Here is a 22,519-nt window from a genome sequence, read left to right as displayed (position 1 = left end):
GGTCCACCGCATCTCATGTAAGACAACTATAGGACATCTTGCTAGTTATTCTTAGTCTATGTCAGTTAAGGATTCTTTTCCATTAATTCTGACCCTTCGTTGCACCAGAATGTGATTGTATGGCACCGTTAGGAAGTTTAGGACCTCCCAATACCTCCCCGCAGCTCTTCCTCACAGTTCTCTTCAACAACAACAACAACAACAACAACGAGCGCAGGGAGTGCGCGTCCTCAATCCGGCTTGGTTGGTAGGAGTGGTGGGAGGGCACCAGGCCTTCCCAACGAGCAATACCCCTGGCGCTCATCTGGTAGAATAAACAGTATACTGCACTGACTGAAGGTATTTAAAACCAATCTCAATGCTTGCTGGAAGACAGGGCAGCATGTAGAATCATACTAACATAAGTGTAAGACTTTAAACAAACAAACATACGCCATCGGACATGTGCTCGACGGGGTTACCAAACAGGGGCTCCCTGTCGGCTCCTCGTCAAGGGCGGCCCGGTAACCCCCGCACCCAATGGAAGCGGCGGACCGGCCCCCGTTGGGGCGGAACCAACCAGCCGAGGGCGTGTCACTCCCCGTGGAGCATGCGCAGTAGAGAGAGAGGTGACGTCAGATGCGTGCCGAGCTGAGAGAAAGCAAGACGTCCCCTCCGAGCGCTGTGAGACCTCCCTGCATCTTTGGACTGTGTTTATCCTGTCCCCGAGCCAAGGTGCACCTTGTGCCATCGACCTACCTGTCCATCCCTGCCATCAATTCCTGTGTAAGTCTACCTTGTCCGTTTGTCCGTGGTCTGTCTGGGATAAGATAAGACTGTATTTAAGTGCCCATCTCTTCTGTGTCTTTACCTCACTCTGCCTTGTAATCTACCCCCTTTTCTCCACCACTGTAATTATACCCTCCTCCGGAGGTCTTGAGAACTGTACTGCGTCCTTTCATCTTTCCCAGTCGTCGTGTCCTTTCTATCATTGATTTGGCATAGCGCGATTTGGCCAACGTCTGGGTGAATCGGGTGAGTCGGGAAGAAAGGGGGAACAACTGTTCGGCCGCGGTTACCTCCGCTCGGTAAATAACATCCAAGCCGCGGTCCGTAACAACTGGTGTCGAGGAGTGGGATACGAGGCCCGAACCAAATCTAAAAAAAAACAAAAACATCTAGACAAAATTTGGTCAAAATTATAAAGTACCGAAATTGCTTTTGTTTTACAAAAACCCGAATTTTGAAAGTCGCGCTATGGGAGATCAAGACGGCTGGGTTCCGGTAGAGGAGAGTGAGGCAGGGTCGATCCAGGACCAAATTGAGGGACATGAGGTGAGCGAAGCAGTGAGGACGGCAGGTTCGCAAAATGGCGGCGCTAGGCATGGGGAAGAGGAGCGCGAACAACAGGTCGGCGCCGCGCATGGGATTGCGGTAGCGGTACCCGTGCCGCCGATGGACATGCAAGTCCTCATGGCGCAAATAGGGGCCCTGTTGGCCCAGAATAGCGAGAAATTAAGGAATGACATGGGGTCCAATAGCGAGAAATTGAGGGAGGACATGGGGGCCAATAGCCAACGGTTAGAACAAAGAATGGGGGCCCAGATCGGAGGGTTAGGGAGTAGAATAGAGGGATTAGACAATAGATTAGGGGAAATACAGGAGGGGTTAACGGGGGTAGAAAACAGAATGGCCGCTCAAGAGAATCAAATGGAAGGGATGAAAAAGGGGTTAGAGGGGTTAGAAAACAGTATGGAAGGCAAATTGAGGGACATGAGGGACCAAGCGGAAAGGGAAGTTAAACAAATGGGGCAGCAGATAGAGGGGGTCAGAATGGGGGTAGAAACTAAATTGGATGCTCACAGGGAGGAAATGGAGCAGATGAGGGTGGCATCTGGGCAGGAGATGCAAGTGATGGGAGGGGAGATCAGAAGAGGTGTGAGTGAGGAGGTCGGAGGAGTGCGCGAGGAGGTGAGGCACTGTGAGGAGCGCATGGAGAAGGAGGTGAGAAAGGGGACTGTAAAATTGCAAGGTGGTATAGAGGAGTTGACGCTGGGAGTAGAACAGCTGACAGTGGGACAAAAGGAGTTGGGGGACCAGGTAAAGAAGAACACAGCGGTAATAGAGGGTTTAAAATCAACACAGAAGGAGATGAAAAAGGACGTAGGGGTAATTAAAAAAGAGTGTCAGACGGTACATGAGGACCTGACGAGGAAAATGAACAAGGTGGTAGAGGTGATGGAGGTTAAAGAGCGGGAGGTGCGGGAGCACATAGAAAAAAATAAGGTGGAGTTAGAGGAAGAACTTAAGGGGGCGCACGAGGAGATGAAGGAGGTGAAGCAGAAATTAGAAGAAGTGGAAGAAGGAGTGAGCGAAATTAAGAAGCGACGGAGAGAGGATAAGAAAGAGATAAAAGAGGAAGTAAAATAATTGGTCCAAAGTCTGTGTTCGGATCGTGATGATGTGCTCATTAACGGGATGAGGGATTCGCAGGTGATGGAGGAGAAGCGAAGAGAAAGAGGACCCGGTGTAAGTGGTGACCAATATGGTCGTGCGTATGATGCGCCAGGTGATTTAATAAGCTTGGGGGTCGAGATGGACCCGGATGTTCGTGAGAGGCCACGAGTGAGGTGTATGGCTGGTCCGGAGTGTATGGAACGAGGGTGCGAGCAAGAGGGTCCGGTGATGGGAGAGGTGCGAGGTGTGAGTGAGCAAGGTTGTGGTGGTATGGAATGGGTAGCGGGTTGCGGAAGCGTGACCCATGCATCGACACCAACAGGGGTAGTTTTTAGAGGGACAGGGGAGGCACGGGAGCCCCTTGGGGGTAATGTACTGTGGGGGCCCGGCCGGTTCGGCCCCGCGCTGACCCCGCAAGGGGCGACACACGGGGTCCGGCAGGCGGGCAACGACTCGCATACGAGGTGGTCCCACAAGGTCCCACTCACGCCGTATGACGGCAAGAGTGATCTACGAGCGTACCTGGCGCAGTTTGACTGTGTGTGTAAGGGCAACGGTTGGGGTGAGGACGAAGGTGGAGTACACCTGGTGGCCGCATTGCGCGGCGCGGCGGCGGAGGTGCTGATGGCATTACCACCGGGTGCTCTCACCCTGCCAGCCCTCCGCGACGCCCTAATTAATCGATTCGGCATTGAACAGCAGAGCGAGCTTGTTAAAGCTCAGCTCGCGCTGCGAAAACGCAAGCCCCAGGAAGCCATCGGGGAACTTGCCCACGACATTCGCCGCGCAGTGGGGATCGCACATGCTAACATGGCAGCGGATTCCCGGGAAAGCCTGGTGCTGGACCATTTTATCCAGGCCCTCCCGGATATTGAGCTCCGGCAACAGCTCGCCATGTGGCGCCCGCAGACTCTGAGCCAGGCGGCTGACGCTGCAGCCCGTTGGGAAGCAGCGAGGCCCCTGGCCCGGGGGAGCGAGCGTCATGCAGTGGCGGTCCGCCAGGTGGGACCCCCGATGGAGGGAGGACCCCTTAGGGGGCCCGCCCACGACGTGAGTCCTGACCTGGCGGGCATGGTCCGGAGGCTGGTGGACCAGCGCCTGGCGGGATCTGGACCATGGCAGGCGGCCCCGGAGGTGGCCCGCGGTGGACCACGAGCGGGTAATCCAATTCGGACCTTCAGGGGGGGAAATTTGGAATTCCAGAGACAAGCACCTTATCAGGTGAGGTGCTATACTTGCAACCGTCTGGGTCACCTGGCGCGGCACTGTCGAGCCACGCGCCGGGATGATCCCCGGCGGTTGAGGTCCTCAACTCCGCCCAGGGGGGAGCGGGTTAGCCGACCCCAGACACCCCCCCCCCGCCAGACCCCGGGAAACTAGAAAGCCTTACACCGGCGAGCAGGCGCCCCCTTGGATTGCCGAGGCTTTAGATGCCGAGGCGGGACCCAGTACCTCTGAATAAGGGGGGCTTATTAGTGCCAGAGGACTGGGGGATTGATGAGCAATGGGCCCGGTGGGTAAGGGTGGCATCCCTGCCACCCTTCCCATGATGGGGGCAAATGCGCTATAGTTTATGGGGTTGATGGCAGTGAAAACTAGCCCGGGAGGGTTAGGATATATCGTGTGTAGGGATCTAGAGAGATGACATTAGGTAACGTTAAGATTAGTTAGTGACTGGTACCTGTAGTGGGGACGTAGTAGCTTAGTGTTTGATAATGACGTGGGAGCGCTGAGTGTAAGGGAAGACGGAGGAGCGCGAGTTTTAGAAGGGAGTAGACAGAGCAGATGATGCAGTATGAATGGAAGTGCTGGTGAGCAGCTTCAAATGAGGCATCGGTGAGGCAATGCTCCGAGGTGTGTGTGAGTGTACAAGTGATGAATGAGAGAGCATTGCGGATGAGTGTCATGGTGAGTAGTGAGTGTTGTGGATCAGCGCGAATGCGCTTGGGGGAGAGAAGGGTGCAGGCGGCACCAAGTATGAGAGCACAGGTGTGCAAGTACAGGTGTGTGGAATATATGGAGCAGAGAATGAGTGGTGTGGAGAGAGTTGGAGTAAGTGGTACGGAGTGGTGTGCGTGGTGCGAAGGTGTGAATGGGGGAAGAGTGGACCCCCATCACGGATACCCGGGGCGGGTAGTGTAAGTGTTAGGTAGAGGGTATAGGTAAATTGTGGTTGAATATTGGCATCTGTGGTGCGGGTGGAAGAATGATGTTTGGATGGGTGCATTAGTGTTGTGGAAATGGCTGGGCGTGTAGCCTGTTAGTGTGTGTAGTTGGTTTGGGCACACCACCACTGTGAGGATGTCGGCCAGGTGAGGCCGCAGGTGGGCTCTGGGAGCCGGTAGAGTAGTTGTGGATGGGGCCCGAGGATCCGGAGGACGGACCCGGGTAGCCCAGTGCCAGAGGGCACCAAGGGGTGACAGAGCCAAGAGGGGCCTTCCCCAATTAGATAGGTTAGGGTGAGGAGCTAGGTAAGCTCGGGTGGCAACTACAGTGGTGGAGGTGTGCAGGTGGGTAGACCTGCTGGGAGAGCTACACGTCACAGCCCAGAAATTGTGCAAGGGCACCGGGAGATGAATCGGGGGAGTGAGACCCCAAATTGAGCAGCACCACAGATGGTCAATGGGATTTTGGTTCTTCGAACCACATAGAGTAATGAGGGCCAATGGTTTGGCAGGAGAAAGACCCCGGGTAATGTAAAGTTGTTAAAGTCATTTAGGAAATAGTTAGGATTGATGAACCTGTCGCACCATACGCAGCCACTTACCTGAGGTGATGATGATGGCTCCACACCTGTGTTTTCTTTGTTTTGTGTTGCAGGAGATGAGAATTGCTGTTTGGATTTGTGAGACGCATCACGACGTGGATGAGACATTGGGGTGATTCCATCTCTCCCTCCTTAGGAGGGACTGATGATGAATTGGTGATGGCAAATTTTGATGTTGAGTTGGAAATGGCAAATTTTGCTGAGAGTTGGAAATGGCAAATTTGATTGGTTAGGAGGGAGAGAAGACGAATTTGGTTTATGGGAGGAACGGGGAAGACAGTAGGGACGTTTGTTGATGTGTAAAGTAGATGTTTATGGGTAGTGTTGTGTTTTGTGGATACAGTAAGGGGTAAGGGAGGGGCAATGTAGGTTACCTGGTGGGGGGGGGGGGGCGTATGGTAGGAATGTACCTGTCTCACCTGGTTCCCATGTGCCCCCAGTGTGCATTACCTTGTATTGCATGCACTTTTGCGCCCTTACCACCTTACTCACTTGTCTTCTTTTGTCTCCCACCTCCGAGGATCTGGCTTTGGGGCAGAGAGAGAGGAGAGAGAGGTGCTGGCTCCGCAGTTGTGGGCCTGTACTTCCGCTGCTTGCTGCCTGGATCGATACACCATATGGACCGCAATTTTTGTGGCCGCCCACAATGGACCGCAGTTCTTTTGCGGTCAAGCACCACCCGTTGATGGACCTCTGGGTCAACGTGGCACCTATGCCTCGGTCGTCGTGCCGGAGGTGGTCGGCTCGGTAGAGCGGCCGCCAATGGCGTCGGCAGTTCGGCCGTCGACCGTGCCGGGTGCTCGGGCGCCCTGGGTGTTGCGTCGGACGGCGGTGGGTCCCATGTCGCCGCTACGATGCGCTGTCCTGCGGTGGAGATCTTGTCGGCTTCTCTGGCAAGGGCCCGGGGATCTGTGATCGTCGTGCTTGCCAGGGCGAGGCGTACCGGGTTAGGCAGCTGACGGAAGAACAGCTCCCGGAACAGGAATGCCGGAGAGTGCTCGCCGAGCAGTGAAAGCATGTAGTCCATGCGCTCGGAAGGGCGCGTGTCGCCGAGCTCAGGCAGATCGAGCAGGCGCCGTGCGCGTTCCGCCGATGGGAGGGCGAAAGCATCGAGGAGCAGCTTCTTAATCGCGCCGTATTTGTCAGCGGCTGGCGGGCTTTCGAGGAGGCTCAGGGCGCGGGCCGCGGTAACCGACCCGAGCGCAGCTACCACATGGTGGAAGCGGGTGTCGTCGGCCGTGATGCCTCGCAGGGCGAACAGGGACTCCGCCTGTGCGAACCAAACCGCCGCGTGAGCCTCCCAGAAGGTAGGCAGTTTAAGGGCGACTGCCGTGTCTATGTCGATAGGTCACCAATGAAGGAGCCGGGGCTCCCACGTCGATCGGAAGAATGGACGCGACAAAAAGCTAGAATTCATCTGAGTTGCTTTAATGAAATCAAACACTCAGGCACTCTGAAAAACCGTTTATCAGTCAGCAATATATATCTATTCCGCCAGGGGGTTTGCCCAGGCCCGGCGCCAGGGGGCGTGGCCCAGCGTCCTGGCTGCGGCCTGGCAAGTTGAGGGCGAGCCTGCCCGGGCATGCCCGGGCATGCCCGGGCGTCCCGACTGAGGCCTGGCAAGTTGAGCGCGGGCCTGGGCGTCCTGGACGAGCCCGGCATGGTGATCGCTCCGCGTCCTTGATAGGTGCAAGGCGATTGTGAAAACTCAGCGGCAGCCGCTACAATATCATGATATATGATATATGACATGGTACATATACATGGTATGACAGAGTTTTCCTTTTGATGTTCTCCCCCCACCAGGATGCCTTTGCTAAAGGAGAGATTTTCCTGGGTAGTGGAGATCATGGCTACAGCATTCAGGAAGGGTGCCCCGCAGGAACAGTGGGCCAGCACTTTGCCTATGGAATCACCATTATTACCCCTGATCGTAAATACGTTTTGGCTTGTGAGACAGACAGCGAGCAGGCCGCGTGGATAACTGAATTTCGCAAGGTCATCGTCAGACCCATGTCACCACAGGAATGCTCAGGTATTGCTCGTCTTGGGAAACGAGGGGAAAAGGTCATGTTGGGTGAAAAAAAACGAGAAGTGTAAGTGTGGGATTGTGGGGTTTTTTGAAGATTCTGAGGTTAGGATTTCTTCATGAGTATAACTGTATTTCTTAACGTTTTATTTGTCTTTCTCTTTTTCCCCACCACCAGTGGAGGCAAACTTCCGAAGAAGACACTAGTCATTAATTTGAACTGGATATTCCAATGATGGTTTTATTTTGTTACCTTTTAATTCTACTTTAGTGCCACCTGTCTGCAGTGTAAGGCCTCATAAAGAACATCCAATACCGCATCATTGCCAATGAGGACTTCCGACTTCCTCAAAGTGAAGACACTGGGGCTCATCCTTCTTGATTGTGACTCATTCCACATCCTTGCTTGCACACTGGCCCCTGGTCGTTTTTACTTGGAGATGTGTGTATGTGTGTGTGTGTGTGTGTGTGTGTGTACATATATTGACCTAGACCAGTGGTTCTCAACTCGTTTCAGTCCACGGACCACCAGTCCAATCAAACAATTTTCGTGCACCGACTCCTTTTTGAGACATAATAAAAAAGAGTAGACAACAAACATTTTGGTTTGACATTTATTTCTCCTGCCATGTGACTTTGGACAATGTTCCTGTGGACCATGGACCACCAGTTGAGAACCACTAGCCTAGAGGAATGCACGCTTGTTTTTGAGGTGTCTGGCCCAGGTTCAAATCTTGGCCCAGCTGTAAACTCTCATCCTGGTGTTTCATTGGCAGCGTCATTCATCAGTGTTTGTGCCGTGCCGGAGAAGAGGACATTAAACTGGCGTTATTCGGTGGACGTCAAAAACCCCACGGTGTGTTTTGCGAAGAGTAGGCGAGCTATCCCCGCCATCCTGGCCAAATTCCAAATTCCTGCCCTGACTTCCTGTGTCTGCAATGGCATCTCGTCCGGGATTTGTAAACCAAGCAAAGAGCGCTTTGACAAAACTTACACTCCATATAAAACATGATCCATCCAAGGTGTGTGGGTGTGTGTGTGTGTGAATCGAATAATTGATGTGCATCACATCAGCATCATGTCGCATTTAGGGTCAGTGTCGCTCCATCAGGTCGCCAGGTCTGTTGTTTTGTTTAGTGTGTGTGTTTGTATATACATATATATCTTTAGATTTTTTTTTTTTCCAGGAAGTAAACTTGTGAATATCAATGGCACCTTTGCACACTCCCACCAAAACCAACTAACTCCCTGGTAATGCCTAGTGGAGATGACATTCATTCTTTGTCTCTCTCATCCAAATGAGCACCCTGCACCATTGGCAAAGATCGAATTTACTGCTGCTGCTACTTTTTTAATAGCTCCAACTTGTCCTACCTTTTTGTGGCGTTGCTCGATCAACGTTTTATTTTGCCCAAGCCTTTCACGAACTGCATGGCCAGGTTTGATGTTTGACTGAAGGTGGCAGGAATTTTGTGATTTATTCAGGGAGCAGCAATAACTCGCCTACTTCTTCCCAAAAGACACCATGGGATCATTAATGTCCACCAGACATTGGTACCTCTCCTTGTATGTGAAACACCAGGATGACAGTTAATAACTGGGTGGCATAACTCAAGGCTCTCCTGCAAGCCCTTGTACCTGTGATTGAATATGCCTTGACAATAATCTGAACATAGATTTAATGAAAGTCTGCACAAACGACAGACACCTGGTTTGATCACAAATACAGCTGGCCATTCATTGTATGGGGTAGAGTGACTCGGGCATATAAAGAAAGGCCGACACGGATACACTGTTCAATGTAGACAACCATGAATGCTAGATGTCTAACTCCATATCGCATTGCAGGCGGATCGGTGGTGGCATCAAGAGGTGCAATTTAATGCCACATGGTTGACAACAAATAGCCGAGAATGTCTGTATAATGCAGCACTCCATTGGTGAATCGAAGTTTTTAATCTTTAACATATTTATTAGCATATAGTTGTATAATACATTAATACAAGGAGAACAAGGGTTTGTACATTCTTAATAAATATTCTTATTGATTTGAGTGTTGATTGTCAAAGTGAAATGAGCACAAACATGTCATCTCCATCATTACCTCCACCACCAAAGGTGGATGGAGGTTATGTTTTCACCCCTGTCTGTCCGTTTGTCCGTTTGTTTGTTTATTTGTGAACAAAATATCTCAAAAAGTTGCGGACGGATTCGGACGAAATTTGGCGGAGATGTAGCGTATGTGACAAGGACGAAATGATTAGATTTTGGAGAAGATTCAGACTCGGATCCGGCTACTAGAATTTGTTAAGTGATTCTTCACCATTGAGAGATTGGGCCAAAAACGATACATAGCAGGATATCTCAAAAAGTTGTGAACGGATTCGGACGAAACTTGGTGGAGAGGTTGGGTGTCTGACAAGGACTAATCCGTTATGGACGTAAAAGTTATGGACAAAAAAAGTTATGGATGGATTTTGGTGAAGATCTGAATATGGAATCAGATATGAGAATTATTTAATTTTTTAAGTGATTCTTCACCATCGAGAGATAGGGCCAAAAACGATACATAGTGGGATATCTCAAAAAGTTATGGACGGATTTTGGTGAAGATCTGAATATGGAATCAGATATGAGAATTATTTAATTTTTTAAGTGATTCTTCACCATCGAGAGATTGGGCCAAAACTATACATAGTGGGATATCTCAAAAAGTTATGGACGGATTTGGACGAAACTTGGTGGACAGGTTGTGTGTGTGTGTGACAAGGAAGAATCGATTAAATTTTGGTGAAGATCCGCATCCAGATCCGGCTAGTAGAATTTTAAAAGTGATTCTTCACCATTGAGTGATATGGCCAACCAGGCGGAGGTTTGCTCTCCACTGAGGGCCGTTCTAGTTAAATTTGCATCATACATTAAATATCAAACCTTTCTTCAGCGCCAAACGTCATAATTAAAGGGGAACTCAACCTGCAACACTCCACCTTCCATACCACTGACTTGTTAGGCCAGGTGTGAGAAATGCTACAAATGATTATATTTTTAGAACTCTGATGGAAAATAAACCTTCCAAATACTCGTCAGTAATTTTGAAAAGAAATAACACATCCAGAAGTTCACACAATCTCGTTATACGGAGAGAAAACAACTTACAAACGAATTCTGCACATGATCAAATACAGTGCATTCAGAAAGTATTCAGATCCCTTCACTTTTTTCACATTTTGTTATGTTGCAGCCTTATGCTGAAATCGTTTAAATTCATTTTTTCCCTCAGCAATCTACAATCAATACCCCATAATGACAAAGAGAAAACAGGATTTTAGAAAGTTTTGCAAATTTATTAAAAAGAAAAAAGTGAAATATCACATTGACAAAAGTATTCAGACCCTTAACTCAGTACGTAGTTGAAGCACCTTTAGCAGCGATTACAGCCTCGAGTCTTCTTGGGTATGACGCGACAAGCTTTGCACACCTGGATTTGGGGATTTTCTGCCATTCTTCTCGGCAGATCCTCTCAAGCTCTGTCAGGTTGGATGGGGACTGTCGGTGGACAGCCATTTTCAGGTCTCTCCAGAGATGTTCGATTGGGTTCATGTCAGGGTTCTGGCTGGGCCACTCAAGGACCTTCACAAAGTTGTCCCTAAGCCACTCCTACATTGTCTTGGTTATGTGCGTAGGGTCATTGTCCTGTTGGAAGGTGAACCTTCGGCCCAGTCTGAGGTCCTGAGCGCTCTGTTTCAGGTTTTCATTAAGGATATCTCTGTACTTTGCTCCGTTCATTGTTCCCTCAACCCTGACCAGTCCCCCAGTCCCTGCTGCTGAAAAACACCCCCACAGCATGATGCTGCCACCACCATGCTTCACTGTTGGTATGGTATTGGGCAGGTGATGAGCGGTGCCTGGTTTCTTCCAGACATGACGCTTAGAATTGAGGCCAAACAGTTCAATCTTGGTTTCATCAGACCACAGAATCTTGTTTGTCAGAGTCTGAGAGTCCTTTCGGTGCTTTTTTGCAAACTCCAAGCGGGCTTTCATGTGTCTTTCACTGAGGAGAGGCTTCCGTCTGGCCACTCTGCCATAAAGCCCAAATCGGTGGAGTGTTTCAGTGATGGTTGTCCTTCTGGAAGTTTCTCCCATCTCCACACAGGATCTCTGGAGCTCAGCCTGAGTGACCATCGGGTTCTTGGTCACCTCTCTTACCAAGGCCCTTCTCCCCCGATTGCTCAGTTTGGCCGGGCGGCCAGCTCTAGGAATAGTCCTGGTTGTTCCAAACTTCTTCCATTTAAGAATTATGGAGGCCACTGTGCTCTTGGGAACCTTCAATGCAGCAGAATTTTTTTTGTAGGCTTCCCCAGATCTGTGCCTCGACACAATCCTGTCTCTGAGCTCTGCAGGCAGTTCCTTCGAACTCATGGCTTGGTTTTTGCTCTGACATGCATTGTCACCTGTGAGACCTTATATAGACAGGTGTGTGTGCCTTTCCAAATCATGTCCAATCAATTGAATTTACCACAGGTGGACTCCAATCAAGGTGTAGAAACATCTCAAAGATGATCAAGAGAAATGGGAGGCACCTGAGCTAAATTTCAAGTGTCATAGCAAAGGGTCTGAATACTTATGCCAATGTGATATTTCAGTTTTTTCTTTCTAATAAATTTGCAAAACTTTCTAAAATCCTGTTTTCTCTTTGTCATTATGGGGTATTGAGTGTAGATTGATGAGGGAAAAAATGAATTTAAACGATTTCAGCATAAGGCTGCAACATAACAAAATGTGAAAAAAGTGAAGGGGTCTGAATACTTTCTGAATGCACTGTAGCTTCCTTCAGGGCAGATATTGAGAGCTTTGAGCATTGAAAAATAAGATTTTATACGTTTTTACACCCTGGAAGAAAGTCATGACAGCTTAAGGGTAAGTGCACTACATCTGTAACACACACACTTGAGCATTCAATGAACTTATCTGAGAGGAAAAGGTAATGATTGAGTGGCTCGCAGTAGGTAACACCTTTCTCATTCCAAAATCTGAAGAAACCCAACTAACTCACAAATATCGACCAATAACATATGACAACCAACAACATACAAACTTCTAACGGGAATAATCACATAAATGATGCACCATGACCAAACACAACACGGACAGCTAAAGCTAGAACAGAAGGGATGTAAAAGAGGATGCTATAGAACAATAGACCACCCACTAATATGCGAGGCCATACACAAAAATTGTAAAAATGGGAAGAACCAAATCGTCCATGTGACCCACATTCATGGATGATAAAATGCATGTACCTGTACAAGAACAACCCCCAAACAATCAAACTGATTGAAAAAGCAATGGAGCTTTGGAATACCACATTGATATTACAGCACTCGGAAGGAAAGATGGAAATACCAGAAGTGAAGATACGACATGGGATCTTGCAGGGAGACAGTGTTTCCACACTCCTATTTTGCCTTCTTGTGGACCCACTGGGCAACATCATGAATGAGCAAGGACATGGGTACACCCTAACATCCAATAAGAGAATGTCCAAACAGACAGGAAAGGTGACACATCTACTGTGCATGAACAACTTTCTGCCCTTTGCATCGAACGAAGAAAAATTGCCAGAACAACTGAAATTGGTGAATTGGTTCTCTGACGACATACAAATGTAATTTGGCCTAGATAAGTGTGCCAAGTGCACGTTCATGCAAGGTAGACCAACAAAAATGGATAACATAAAAATCGAGCCAAATACAAAAATAAAAGAGCAAGACAACGAAGCATCTTACAAATACCTTGGAGTACAAATACCTCGGAGTGACCAAATTTGTCATAAAAAAATGCGCAAAACAATTACTAAAGAATATCTGTGCAGAACGAGGTTGATCCTGAAAATATATCTCACCTAAGAAACAAAATCATAAACCAACTAGCTGTACCAGTGTTGCAGATTGCAGTACAGCTGCGGAATAGTAAACTGGCCAAAAGTGGATATCAAAAAACTAGATATTGTTGCGGATATGGGATTTGCATCCATCCATATCCGCTTGTAAATATTCCCCTATTTCCTCAATACTTCCCAACTCTCCCCAATCCCCAATCCCCCATTCCCTAGTCCCATTTTCTGTAAACAACACTCTGTAGACCCGACCTCCCCCTATTTCCCCCATTAAATGTCGCATCCAGGTCCACCGCATCTCATGTAAGACAACTATAGGACATCTTGCTAGTTATTCTTAGTCTATGTCAGTTAAGGATTCGTTTCCATTAATTCTGACCCTTCGTTGCACCAGAATGTGATTGTATGGCACCGTTAGGAAGTTTAGGACCTCCCAATACCTCCCCGCAGCTCTTCCTCACAGTTCTCTTCAACAACAACAACAACAACAACGAGCGCAGGGAGTGCGCGTCCTCAATCCGGCTTGGTTGGTAGGAGTGGTGGGAGGGCACCAGGCCTTCCCAACGAGCAATACCCCTGGCGCTCATCTGGTAGAATAAACAGTATACTGCACTGACTGAAGGTATTTAAAACCAATCTCAATGCTTGCTGGAAGACAGGGCAGCATGTAGAATCATACTAACATAAGTGTAAGACTTTAAACAAACAAACATACGCCATCGGACATGTGCTCGACGGGGTTACCAAACAGGGGCTCCCTGTCGGCTCCTCGTCAAGGGCGGCCCGGTAACCCCCGCACCCAATGGAAGCGGCGGACCGGCCCCCGTTGGGGCGGAACCAACCAGCCGAGGGCGTGTCACTCCCCGTGGAGCATGCGCAGTAGAGAGAGAGGTGATGTCAGATGCGCGCCGAGCTGAGAGAAAGCAAGACGTCCCCTCCGAGCGCTGTGAGACCTCCCTGCATCTTTGGACTGTGTTTATCCTGTCCCCGAGCCAAGGTGCACCTTGTGCCATCGACCTACCTGTCCATCCCTGCCATCAATCCCTGTGTAAGTCTACCTTGTCCGTTTGTCCGTGGTCTGTCTGGGCTGTAGATAAGACTGTATTTAAGTGCCCATCTCTTCTGTGTCTTTACCTCACTCTGCCTTGTAATCTACCCCCTTTTCTCCACCACTGTAATTATACCCTCCTCCGGAGGTCTTGAGAACTGTACTGCGTCCTTTCATCTTTCCCAGTCGTCGTGTCCTTTCTATCATTGATTTGGCATAGCGCGATTTGGCCAATGTCTGGGTGAATCGGGTGAGTCGGGAAGAAAGGGGGAACAACTGTTCGGCCGCGGTTACCTCTGCTCGGTAAATAACATCCAAGCCGCGGTCCGTAACAACTGGTGTCGAGGAGTGGGATACGAGGCCCGAACCAAATCCAAAAAAAAAAAAAAACATCTCGACAAAATTTGGTCAAAATTATAAAGTACCGAAATTGCTTTTGTTTTACAAAAACCCGAATTTTGAAAGTCGCGCTATGGGAGATCAAGACGGCTGGGTTCCGGTAGAGGAGAGTGAGGCAGGGTCGATCCAGGACCAAATTGAGGGACATGAGGTGAGCGAAGCAGTGAGGGTGGCAGGTTCGCAAAATGGCGGCGCTAGGCATGGGGAAGAGGAGCGCGAACAACAGGTCGGCGCCGCGCATGGGATTGCGGTAGCGGTACCCGTGCCGCCGATGGACATGCAAGTCCTCATGGCGCAAATAGGGGCCCTGTTGGCCCAGAATAGCGAGAAATTAAGGAATGACATGGGGTCCAATAGCGAGAAATTGAGGGAGGACATGGGGGCCAATAGCCAACGGTTAGAACAAAGAATGGGGGCCCAGATCGGAGGGTTAGGGAGTAGAATAGAGGGATTAGACAATAGATTAGGGGAAATACAGGAGGGGTTAACGGGGGTAGAAAACAGAATGGCCGCTCAAGAGAATCAAATGGAAGGGATGAAAAAGGGGTTAGAGGGGTTAGAAAACAGTATGGAAGGCAAATTGAGGGACATGAGGGACCAAGCGGAAAGGGAAGTTAAACAAATGGGGCAGCAGATAGAGGGGGTCAGAATGGGGGTAGAAACTAAATTGGATGCTCACAGGGAGGAAATGGAGCAGATGAGGGTGGCATCTGGGCAGGATATGCAAGTGATGGGAGGGGAGATCAGAAGAGGTGTGAGTGAGGAGGTCGGAGGAGTGCGCGAGGAGGTGAGGCACTGTGAGGAGCGCATGGAGAAGGAGGTGAGAAAGGGGACTGTAAAATTGCAAGGTGGTATCGAGGAGTTGACGCTGGGAGTAGAACAGCTGACAGTGGGACAAAAGGAGTTGGGGGACCAGGTAAAGAAGAACACAGCGGTAATAGAGGGTTTAAAATCAACACAGAAGGAGATGAAAAAGGATGTAGGGGGTAATTAAAAAAGAGTGTCAGACGGTACATGAGGACCTGACGAGGAAAATGAACAAGGTGGTAGAGGTGATGGAGGTTAAAGAGCGGGAGGTGCGGGAGCACATAGAAAAAAATAAGGTGGAGTTAGAGGAAGAACTTAAGGGGGCGCACGAGGAGATGAAGGAGGTGAAGCAGAAATTAGAAGAAGTGGAAGAAGGGGTGAGCGAAATTAAGAAGCGACGGAGAGAGGATAAGAAAGAGATAAAAGAGGAAGTAAAAGAATTGGTCCAAAGTCTGTGTTCGGATCGTGATGATGTGCTCATTAACCGGATGAGGGATTCGCAGGTGATGGAGGAGAAGCGAAGAGAAAGAGGACCCGGTGTAAGTGGTGACCAATATGGTCGTGCGTATGATGCGCCAGGTGATTTAATAAGCTTGGGGGTCGAGATGGACCCGGATGTTCGTGAGAGGCCACGAGTGAGGTGTATGGCTGGTCCGGAGTGTATGGAACGAGGGTGCGAGCAAGAGGGTCCGGTGATGGGAGAGGTGCGAGGTGTGAGTGAGCAAGGTTGTGGTGGTATGGAATGGGTAGCGGGTTGCGGAAGCGTGACCCATGCATCGACACCAACAGGGGTAGTTTTTAGAGGGACAGGGGAGGCACGGGAGCCCCTTGGGGGTAATGTACTGTGGGGGCCCGGCCGGTTCGGCCCCGCGCTGACCCCGCAAGGGGCAACACACGGGGTCCAGCAGGCGGGCAACGACTCGCATACGAGGTGGTCCCACAAGGTCCCACTCACGCCGTATGACGGCAAGAGTGATCTACGAGCGTACCTGGCGCAGTTTGACTGTGTGTGTAAGGGCAACGGTTGGGGTGAGGACGAAGGTGGAGTACACCTGGTGGCCGCATTGCGCGGCGCCGCGGCGGAGGTGCTGACGGCATTACCACCGGGTGCTCTCACCCTGCCAGCCCTCCGCGACGCCCTAATTAATCAATTCGGCATTGAACAGCAGAGCGAGCTTGTTAAAGCTCAGCTCGCGCTGCGAAAACGCAAGCCCCAGGAAGCCATCGGGGAACTTGCCCACGACATTCGCCGCGCAGTGGGGATCGCACATGCTAACATGGCAGCGGATTCCCGGGAAAGCCTGGTGCTGGACCATTTTATCCAGGCCCTCCCGGATATTGAGCTCCTGCAACAGCTCGCCATGTGGCGCCCGCAGACTCTGAGCCAGGCGGCTGACGCTGCAGCCCGTTGGGAAGCAGCGAGGCCCCTGGCCCGGGGGAGCGAGCGTCATGCAGTGGCGGTCCGCCAGGTGGGACCCCCGATGGAGGGAGGACCCCTTAGGGGGCCCGCCCATGACGTGAGTCCTGACCTGGCGGGCATGGTCCGGAGGCTGGTGGACCAGCGCCTGGCGGGATCTGGACCACGGCAGGCGGCCCCGGAGGTGGCCCGCGGTGGACCACGAGCGGGTAATCCAATTCGGACCTTCAGGGGGGGAAATTTGGAATTCCGGAGACAAGCACCTTATCAGGTGAGGTGCTATACTTGCAACCGTCTGGGTCACCTGGCGCGGCACTGTCGAGCCACGCGCCGGGATGATCCCCGGCGGTTGAGGTCCTCAACTCTGCCCAGGGGGGAGCGGGTTAGCCGACCCCAGACACCCCCCCGCCAGACCCCGGGAAACTAGAAAGCCTTACACCGGCGAGCAGGCGCCCCCTTGGATTGCCGAGGCTTTATATGCCGAGGCGGGACCCAGTACCTCTGAATAAGGGGGGCTTATTAGTGCCAGAGGACTGGGGGATTGATGAGCAATGGGCCCGGTGGGTAAGGGTGGCATCCCTGCCACCCTTCCCATGATGGGGGCAAATGCGCTATAGTTTATGGGGTTGATGGCAGTGAAAACTAGCCCGGGAGGGTTAGGATATATCGTGTGTAGGGATCTAGAGAGATGACATTAGGTAACGTTAAGATTAGTTAGTGACTGGTACCTGTAGTGGGGACGTAGTAGCTTAGTGTTTGATAATGACGTGGGAGCGCTGAGTGTAAGGGAAGACGGAGGAGCGCGAGTTTTAGAAGGGAGTAGACAGAGCAGATGATGCAGTATGAATGGAAGTGCTGGTGAGCAGCTTAAAATGAGGCATCGGTGAGGCAATGCTCCGAGGTGTGTGTGAGTGTACAAGTGATGAATGAGAGAGCATTGCGGATGAGTGTCATGGTGAGTAGTGAGTGTTGTGGATCAGCGCGAATGCGCTTGGGGGAGAGAAGGGTGCAGGCGGCACCAAGTATGAGAGCACAGGTGTGCAAGTACAGGTGTGTGGAATATATGGAGCAGAGAATGAGTGGTGTGGAGAGAGTTGGAGTAAGTGGTACGGAGTGGTGTGCGTGGTGCGAAGGTGTGAATGGGGGAAGAGTGGACCCCCATCACGGATACCCGGGGCGGGTAGTGTAAGTGTTAGGTAGAGGGTATAGGTAAATTGTGGTTGAATATTGGCATCTGTGGTGCGGGTGGAAGAATGATGTTTGGATGGGTGCATTAGTGTTGTGGAAATGGCTGGGCGTGTAGCCCGTTAGTGTGTGTAGTTGGTTTGGGCACTCCACCACTGTGAGGATGTCGGCCAGGTGAGGCCGCAGGTGGGCTCTGGGAGCCGGTAGAGTAGTTGTGGATGGGGCCCGAGGATCCGGAGGACGGACCCGTGTAGCCCAGTGCCAGAGGGCACCAAGGGGTGACAGAGCCAAGAGGGGCCTTCCCCAATTAGATAGGTTAGGGTGAGGAGCTAGGTAAGCTCGGGTGGCAACTACAGTGGTGGAGGTGTGCAGGTGGGTAGACCTGCTGGGAGAGCTACACGTCACAGCCCAGAAATTGTGCAAGGGCACCGGGAGATGAATCGGGGGAGTGAGACCCCAAATTGAGCAGCACCACAGATGGTCAATGGGATTTTGGTTCTTCGAACCACATCGAGTAATGAGGGCCAATGGTTTGGCAGGAGAAAGACCCCGGGTAATGTGAAGTTGTTAAAGTCATTTAGGAAATAGTTAGGATTGATGAACCTGTTGCATCATACGCAGCCACTTACCTGAGGTGATGATGATGGCTCCACACCTGTGTTTTCTTTGTTTTGTGTTGCAGGAGATGAGAATTGCTGTTTGGATTTGTGAGACGCATCACGACGTGGATGAGACATTGGGGTGATTCCATCTCTCCCTCCTTAGGAGGGACTGATGATGAATTGGTGATGGCAAATTTTGATGTTGAGTTGGAAATGGCAAATTTTGCTGAGAGTTGGAAATGGCAAATTTGATTGGTTAGGAGGGAGAGAAGACGAATTTGGTTTATGGGAGGAACGGGGAAGACAGTAGGGACGTTTGTTGATGTGTAAAGTAGATGTTTATGGGTAGTGTTGTGTTTTGTGGATACAGTAAGGGGTAAGGGAGGGGCAATGTAGGTTACCTGGTGGGGGGGGGGGGGGGGGCGTATGGTAGGAACGTACCTGTCTCACCTGGTTCCCATGTGCCCCCAGTGTGCATTACCTTGTATTGCGTGCACTTTTGCGCCCTTACCACCTTACTCACTTGTCTTCTTTTGTCTCCCACCTCCGAGGATCTGGCTTTGGGGCAGAGAGAGAGGAGAGAGAGGTGCTGGCTCCGCAGTTGTGGGCCTGTACTTCCGCTGCTTGCTGCCTGGATCGATACACCATATGGACCGCAATTTTTGTGGCCGCCCACAATGGACGGCAGTTCTTTTGCGGTCAAGCACCACCCGTTGATGGACCTCTGGGTCAACGTGGCACCTATGCCATACAGGTGAACCACTTTTAGTTGGCCCCCCTGACGGCCACAATTCAGAAATGGACGCGGTTGGCGCCTTTCTTTATTTCTAAAGAAGCCAGAAGGCCAAGTGCACTCCATGAAGGCAAGACCAGCGGCAGAACATCGGCCGGCTGCGACACCACCGGTGACCATGGACACTTGATTGTGCATTGTTATTGAACACTTTATTGGTGCACCGGATGGTGCTGACTGTGCATAGGGGGGTGGTGCCTTTGGTGCTTGGAAGGGGTGCTCTGCACATTATTAAAGGCCGTAGGGCCACAGGGCACTCGTGGGTTGGTGTATCGATGCTGGCATGCGTGCTCTCCCTATGCATAACATCTGCATGTGTTCCTCAAAGAACAGGTCCTGGATCGTAGTGTAAATATCAGTGTAGTCTTGTATAAATGATGCTCCCTACCGGCTGTATGTTTAGTTTGAGGATGCTTTCCGCGATTCGGTTATCCTGTGGGTGTGTTTCTGTTAGGAGAAGGGTGCAACGTCGCAGGGGGACATATTTACTCATTTGTGAACATCTGTAAAACTGTCGCACTCAGGGTTGAGTTAATAGTAGAGGGAACTACATCTGAGTGCCACACTAAAGTAGGTAAAAATTTATCGGGTCGGGCCGCCCCGAGGTCGAGCAGGGTGCAGTGTTGCGGATATGGGATTTGCATCCATCCATATCCGCTTGTAAATATTCCCCTATTTCCTCAATACTTCCCAACTCTCCCCAATCCCCCATTCCCTAGTCCCATTTTCTGTAAACAACACTCTGTAGACCCGACCTCCCCCTATTTCCCCCATTAAATGTCGCATCCAGGTCCACCGCATCTCATGTAAGACAACTATAGGACATCTTGCTAGTTATTCTTAGTCTATGTCAGTTAAGGATTCGTTTCCATTAATTCTGACCCTTCGTTGCACCAGAATGTGATTGTATGGCACCGTTAGGAAGTTTAGGACCTCCCAATACCTCCCCGCAGCTCTTCCTCACAGTTCTCTACAACAACAACAACAACAACAACAACAACAACAACAACAACGAGCGCAGGGAGTGCGCGTCCTCAATCCGGCTTGGTTGGTTGGAGTGGTGGGAGGGCACCAGGCCTTTCCAACGAGCCGCCATCGGACATGTGCTCGACGGGGTTACCAAACAGGGGCTCCCTGTTGGCTCCTCGTCAAGGGTGGAGCCCGGTAACCCCCGCACCCAATGGAAGCGGCGGACCGGCCCCCGTTGGGGCGGAACCAACCAGCCGAGGGCGTGTCACTCCCCGTGGAGCATGCACAGTAGAGAGAGAGGTGACGTCAGATGCGCGCCGAGCTGAGAGAAAGCAAGACGTCCCCTCCGAGTGCTGTGAGACCTCCCTGCATCTATGGACTGTGTTTATCCTGTCCCCGAGCCAAGGTGCACCTTGTGCCATCGACCTACCTGTCCATCCCTGCCATCAATCCCTGTGTAAGTCTACCTTGTCCGTTTGTCCGTGGTCTGTCTGGGATAAGATAAGACTGTATTTAAGTGCCCATCTCTTCTGTGTCTTTACCTCACTCTGCCTTGTAATCTACCCCCTTTTCTCCACCACTGTAATTATACCCTCCTCTGGAGGTCTTGAGAACTGTACTGCGTCGTTTCATCTTTCCCAGTCGTCGTGTCCTTTCTATCATTGATTTGGCATAGCGCGATTTGGCCAACGTCTGGGTGAATCGGGTGAGTCGGGAAGAAAGGGGGAACAACTGTTCGGCCGTGGTTACCTCCGCTCGGTAAATAACATCCAAGCCGCGGTCCGTAACAATATCAAAACAAGGAAAGTCCTCACTGTCCCCAAAATGTTCTGCAAAAACCAGTGCATCTCAAGAATGTACCTGCCGAGGAAACAAGGTGGCGGCCTGATGGAACTCAATCAAGTGCACAGAGCGACGACTGTAGGTTTAGCAGGGTATGTGATTAGCAGAGTAGCACACAATTTGTGTACAAACCTGAACACAACAAACCAGAAAAGGTATCTCTCACTCGCCTTGCAAAAAAATTCCAGAAATAGGTGTGATTACAAGATGTTACGCACCAAACCGAAACAGCAACAAATACAGCCCCAACAATTGCAAAAAAGACAAAAGAAAAATACAAGATGAAATACCAGCAGCTATATTGTGACAACTGGGAGAAAGACAAAAGAGCAGGGAATTATAAAAATGAGTTGGACAGATTGGGGATAGACAAAGAAGGATCATTGGAATGGCTATGAAGAGGTAAGCTCAACTGGGACGGAGAACGAATCATTTATTAATGCCCAAGACGAAGGACACTACACAAATGGCTTTAAAAAGATGGCGGGACTGAGCCAATCGGACAAGTGTAGGTTCTGCAAGATAGAAACAGAAAGTATGAGTCACCTCCTATCAGAATGTAAAAAAACTCATGTCAGAGCAGCTGTACACCCAAAAGCACAACAAAGTATGTAGAGTCATCCACTGGCACATCTGCAGAAATTTCAATATCCCAGTTCCAGAAAACTCATGGAAACCTGAACCAAAAGCAATAATTGAAAACAAGGACATAATGCTCACATATGACCTGATGATCCCATCTAGTATGAACAAAGCATTGCGACGGACATAGTACTCAGGAACAAAAAAGAAAAGACAGCATTGCTGATTGATATATCAGTACCCAGCGATTTTGGCCTAAGTATACAGAAATAAATAAAGAAAATGCCTATAATCAAGAAAATGGTCAAATACGAATACATCAAGAATGAAGTGAAAACATCCTGGAAGCTGAAGAGCATCAAAATTGTACTAGTGATAATTGGAGCAACAGGGATGACAAAGAAGAACCTCACTGACCATCCCCAGGAATATATAAACCACAAATGACAAATGAACTACATACAACTGGAGGCAATCCAGGGTTCGGTGACGATCCTGAAAAGATCTCTTGGAACAAAACTCTGAAAAAGTTGAACAGCTTGGTCCATGAACCGTGGTCCCTTACCGAGACGGAGATGGATAATTTGGCTCCTTGGAGGACTCCGTTCCTCCTCCTGAAACCCACAAATGGAGATAACAACCAACGCTGGCACACACGCACACACACATGCACACACACGCACGCACACACACACGCACACATACACACGCACGCACACACACACACACACACACACACACACACA

The sequence above is a fragment of the Myxine glutinosa genome, chromosome 5 (genome assembly GCF_964187855.1).
Source record: "Myxine glutinosa chromosome 5, kmMyxGlut1.1, whole genome shotgun sequence".
Taxonomy (NCBI): Eukaryota; Metazoa; Chordata; class Myxini; order Myxiniformes; family Myxinidae; genus Myxine; species Myxine glutinosa.
This window is presented reverse-complemented; position numbering follows the sequence as displayed.